The sequence below is a fragment of the Vipera berus genome (genome assembly GCF_964194415.1).
Source record: "Vipera berus genome assembly, chromosome: Z".
Lineage (NCBI taxonomy): Eukaryota > Metazoa > Chordata > Lepidosauria > Squamata > Viperidae > Vipera > Vipera berus.
The window spans coordinates 29,137,090-29,143,444 of record NC_138205.1 but is presented as its reverse complement, the minus strand read 5'-3'; positions in this window follow the sequence as shown (position 1 = coordinate 29,143,444).

The following is a 6,355-nucleotide window of genomic DNA, read 5'->3' as shown; positions in this document are numbered from 1 at the left end:
TGCCTGCAATTAGTGCAGGTTCGCATCCCACCAGGCTCAAGGTTGACTCAGCCTTCCATCCTTCCGAGGTAGGTAAAATGAGGACCCAGATTGTTGGGGGCAATTAAGCTGACTTTGTAATAATGCCGCTTGGGGTGTGTGTGAAAGCCCTAATAAGCAGGCATATACATAGAATGAAGGCTACTGCTAAGCTTGTAAGCCGCCCTGAGTCTTCGGAGAAGGGCGGGATATAAATGGAATTAAAATAAAAAATAAAATAAAAATAATGCACTTTAACCCATCTATAACATAATTACAAACAATCTAAAAGTATCCAACTTATACTAATACAATAATAATACCGTATAATATGTATATTATTATAACTAATGATAATAATAAAAAGGTTTAAGTTATAACAATCTAGAATTTACTCATAAGCTAAATGGAACTTTTTGGTCCCATATTTTTTCTGAATATAATCTATCCATCTTCTCCAAACCGAAATGTATCTTTCTTGTGAATGATCCTTCAAGTAAGCAGAAATTTTAGCCATTTCTGCTAAATTTGACACTTTAAGTGTCCATTCCTCTATAGTAGGCAGGCAATCCTTCTTCCAATATTGCCCTACCAATAACCTCGCAGCTGTTATCAAATTCAACATCAAGTTAATTTCTTTAGTATCACCATCTGTAATAACACCCAATAAAAATAATTGTGGGGTAAACTTTATCTTTCTCTTAAAAATCTTTTGAATGTTCCACCAAATTTTAATCCAAAAAGCTTGTTCTGTGGTTACTAAATGCTGTTGAGAGAAGGAATGGTATGGAGTATCCTAAAAGAAGGCATGACTGGCTGGGAGAGCAGGCTTGCTCTGTGCAGCAACTCACTTATAAATATCAGATGACTGAGATGAATAAAACAGGGAGAAGAACATGATTTTGAAACCCTACATATGAATTAATAAAAATATCTAATAAGCTATAACTGGTTGCTTTTTATACCATAAGGAAAAAAGCTATTTTATGCTAGCAGCTGCGCTCTTTTTAATTAAACTAAAAAAAATTGACCACTATAACATTAAAATTAATTTTTTTCCAAGTGCAGCATATGTCATGGCTACTGATGCCATGATATTCTTGAAGTAGGCTGGGGTAAACCTTTCACCCATTTGTTGAGTTTTTCTTGCTAGGGCCAACTTTAGGGTTTTCAAGGTTGAAAATTCCTGGAAATCTGCTCTGCAAAGCTTAAAACATTTTGACTCTTAAAAATTCCCCAGTTCTTCCACAAACTGAATTGAGCATGTTGATCCCATTCCATTTGAGGTTGCAAAAAATGTGGAGGTTGCTATGGCACAGGAGCTGTCTGTCGTGCCTGATTCTAGTCTATGTCTTTGATACAGTTCGAATAGGGCTACTACATCAGGTTATTTAGGTCCAGTGCTGAAGAGATCCGGAATTCTTTCACTCTTTTGCTACTCAGTGGCCCCCACACATTTGCTAATGAGCTGTGGTAGCCTCCTGCGGGTGTCAGATATTCAAATGAAACCTTTACTGAGATTAAATTTATCGTTTATTATACCGTAGGTAGTGCTCAATGTATAACCATAAATGGAAACAGAATTTCCATTACAAAACAGGATAATTCTTAGGTGAATTGTGTCCAATTTAAAATCTTTTTCCATGGTTGTTAAGTGAATCATTACAATTGTTAAGTGAATCATGTGGCTGTTAAGTTTATTTGGCTTCTGTTAACTTTGTCAAACGTTGGGTGGGAAGATTGCAAATGGAAATTACATGACCCTGAGATGCTGCAATAGTTGGAAATATATGCCGGTTGTCACGTAACCTTGAGGAAGAGGTCTGCACTAGTCTTAAATGTGAGGAGTGGTCACATGCTATTCTTTCAGGGCCATTGTAACTTTTAATAGTTAGTAGACAAATGGTTTTAAGTTGAGGACAATTTATACTGAATTTCCATTCTTATAGTTCAAAATAGAATGCTTGGTTAGTTATAGGTAAAACCAGAAGTGAGGCTAGACATGAGCCTGTTGTCATGGTTCCGATAGATGAGACCAGTAAAAACAGAACTGCAAGGCAATTTATTTCCTTAAAGAACATATTTATTTGGCTACAAAGTATCTGCACGATCAAAAGTGAAACCAAGACTGAAGTTCCCTCCCAAAGGTTAAACTTCCCACCCTGTAATATGTCATAAATTACATTCCCAAATTAACTACTTTGGCGGTCTTTCTAATGGAAGCTTCAGCCCACCCAAATGCAAGCAGCAATGACCTTGATTCCCACAGGACAAATTATTGTTTTGTCTAAAGTTCAAAAGTACACATCCCCCCTCCCAATTCTGTGGCAACCGAAAATGAAGTGGAAATGGCTTCAGCCAAATTCTTTTGTAATATTGACACCTGTTTTGTTTACTTGAAGATCTAATAACTGACTGGAAATGAAAATGAGTCTGCAGGCTGAGATATCCTTGACCAAAAGTTTATTCCAAGATCAACAGAGTTTGTCAGAACAAATATATTTATGATGGGCTTACTTCCTATGGCTGCCTGGGATTGATTGATAGGCTACTGGTGTTTCACCCAGGTAATTATTCTGTCTCCCCAGCCACCTCGGTGCAATTCAGAAACCATTTGAAGGACTCATTTTTGTTGGTTGGTTGGCATTTTGATCCCTATATTTTGATGTGGTATACATAATCAATCATTTTTGTTTTAAATCAGGAAGCCTATACATCTGCAAGGTATAGGCTTTCTCTGACTCTGTGGGCTTCAAAGGTGTCATTCTCAATTCAAGCTTGTATTGTAACTTGAATTTCAGATGCAAACTGGCAGGTTTTAGTAAATATTTAAAGAAAACTAGTCTGTTAGGCATGAATGGATATCTTTATTCAACTCAAATAGTTTATGCATTTATCACTAGTTGCAGGAAGAAGAAAGAAAATCTTTCCTTGTAACATCTTCATAATGTGGTCCTCAGCAAGGAATTGTCACTTCAAGTTTCTCATCTCAATGTAATTAATGAGTTGTTCCAAGTACCATTTTGAAATCTGTAATGTTTTAATGCTTTTTTGATGTGGTCATTTTTAGCAGTTCTTGGCACTTCTAATTTTTTTGGCCCAGATAAGTGAGAGTAACTGGAAAACCCAGCCACAAATATTAAAAGGATCTCCAAATGAATCGCTATATATTTAATAACACAGCAATGAAAGCCATATCTTTTTTTTTTTTTTAAAAAGAGCCAACTTAATTAAAACCTTTGCAGTCTTAGTTCATAGTGGGGCAGGGGAGCAGTTATTGCCTTGGCTATGGTGCTGTCTGGAATTTATTTGATTTTCATGAATGTTTCAAAATGGATGGGATGGTGATTTATGCAACCATAAACAGTGACAGCAAATCAAGTAATATTTTTATGTGCTACCTTTATATCCCTTCTTTCCTTCAGAAGCTCAAGATATCCCTATAGCATTACTGCTTCCAAATTATTCCATTTTATGGAGGAAAATGGACCTAAACCTGATTCTGTCCAATTCAAACCAAAATCAGAATCTCTACTCCATCTGATTTAAAATTTCTATCAGGTAATTTGAAGATTAATAAGCTATGTCCACACATATGCTAATTATTTATAAACTATGCTAAGCCATTCTCAGACAACACACTTTGTTGTTTAGCAAGTGTTTTCACCCTACTCTGGTCAAAGGTGGCACATAAGATGTCTCATTCTGATGATGAAAATTATGGGAAGGCAGTCTGTGGTCTATTCAGTCTATTGATATGTGCTTTTCTATTGGTGGGTCTACTCTAAAGGATTATCTTCCTCCTTAAAAGTCTTTCTCCAATCAGTTCTTGCTGAATTCATGGATACTTACATGTAATTTTCTTGATGATCAGACAGATGTGGTCAACCACTCTTTTTGTAGAATGCTTTTTCAACTTTCCTAGAACTGTAGGGTGTTTTTTTAAGATCTCTCATTCAAATGCTAATCAGATTTAACTTTTAGTTTTTCAAGACAGGCTATGTGGTACCATGCGTTGAGGCACGCTTTCTTCTTATCACCCATTTGTCAAATGTGCACAGCAAATGTCACAAGTATCATGACATCATTATGTAAATGATGTAAATTTTATAATGTGTGTCATTGGTACTTGACAGCATGGCATGTGTGACACCATTGTAATTTACACCTTGTAAGATTATCATTTATAAAGTAGGAGTCATGGCCACCAAGGACCAGCAAAATGGAACTTCCCCTCCCAAGAAGGGGATTCAGAATTCTGGAATCCTGAGATTTGAATGTCTACAGTTGCCTTCCTGTGAAGTTGAATCTCTTGAAACCAGCATGAGGTAAGATCAGCTGGCAGAAAAGCATTAGTTTTGGGTAAACCTTGGATTGGAATCAGAGGAAAGAGATCAGGAACAGGCATCAGTATTTGTAGTTGCTGTACTGAATGATTGATATGCTGCCATGGCTAAGCTCATAGATTTGGGAGATCTTAGAAATGAAATGGGTAACAATAAAATATTAATGTATACATTTTCCTGATTATTTTATTTCCCAGGAATTTATATCTCATTCCATAAGAAGCTATCTTTTACCAGATTAAAATGTCTGCACATCAAATCTGAATTGCTTATTCTGACTAGTGTAAAAGGGGCTACTGAATTAGTCCTTAAATCTTATTTTTCCCCCATGTCTTTAAATCACTGGTGACCCCTGGTAACTGCTGGAAGTCATCCCTGCAGTTTTCTTGGCAAGATGTTTGGAGGTGACTTTGCCACTGCTTCCTTCCTAGAGCTGAGAGAGAGAGTGACTATCCTAAGCTCATCCAGTTGGTTTTGTGCTTAATATGGAATCGAACCTACAGTCTCCCTATTTCTAGCCTGGTGCCTTGATAATTATGCCAAACTGGCTCTCCTTAATCTGGAGGGTCCCAAATTATTCTACATATACTTTTCTACAAATCAGCATGCATGTCCTCTTACCCTATCTCAACATCTCTCTGGAAACATGAGCATATGTAACATGTTTGTCACACAAGCAAGCAAAAGCTACAGAAAAAAGCAGTGCCACAATTTGTCTGCTGAGAGACAAGAGGAGAGAGAAAATACTGTGGGAGGAAGAGAGAGAAAGAAAGTGAAATAAGAGTCAATGCCAAGAATAAAGAATAGGAGCAAGAGAGCAAGAGTCTGCCTGCTCAGACACTCAGGCTAGCTGAGAGTGGATTTCTGGCTTACCACGCAGGGGCTGGTTTTCTTCTCTACAATCTGCTGCCCAAAGTTACTTTAACTGGGGCTGTCTGGCATTGAATCTGGCACTATCGATGTGCAAATCATGTGCCCAATATTGTGCTGTGATTGCACTTCTCAACTGAAGTTTCAGACCAGGAATACATTTTCAAGAAGGACGCAAGGGGATGAAAGTGACTGTCTTGGTTGGTTGCAACTATAAAGGATTTCTGAATACTTCATTTATTTAATTTAGCAATCAATAGAAGTAGTATATCCAAATGATTCCTGCTGAAAAAGATACCTATTTTCTTTCCAGTCAAATGGAAATATGTCTAGAATAAAGAATATTTTGTTCATCTGTTTTCTTTCTGTGCTCTAAATGGTTTTTCTGGACAATCAGTTCTGGTGGTTGTAATATTGGAAATACTGGTTATCTGAATCAGGGCTGTCCCCTTGCCAGTCCCTACATTGTATGCACAGTGTGATGACTTTGGATTCAGATCCTGGAAAAAAAGATGGGAAAGTTACATTATTTTGAAGGGGGGGAAACCCTGGCTTCAATATTTTCATGTCATATATAATATATGGTGGCATATATTCATTTCATGTGACAGTTGATTCATGGGCCTCCCTGCCAACTGATGTGGGGATAATCTGCAACTAAGATGATTTTCAAGGATGACTTCAGATAACCTTTATCACTGGAGGTTTTTAAGAAGGGACTGGACAGCTACCGTGTTTCCCAAAATTAAGACCTGGTCTTAATTTTTTTTTGCCTCCAAAACAGGCACTAGTTCTTAATTTTGGGGAATGTCTTACCTTAGGACCACCACAGCCAGGCCTCCCACACCCTGACACGTGTCGCGCCTCTGCTTGACTTCTTCTGCAGCCACTTGCCGCTGCTTGCGGTCGGACACCATGTGGCGCATTGTGCCGTTGCCACTCCTCCCTGCTCACAGCAGGACGCTGCCTGGCTCTTTGGAATGGCCCAAAGAGCCACTCAGTGTCCTGCCGTGAGCAGCAGTGGAAACAGCCCGAAGCCCCATGTGGCCTCCTGCCGCAAGCAATAGAAGCAGCCTGAAGTGTGCAAGCAGCAGAAGTGGCCCAAAGCACTGTGCAAGTAG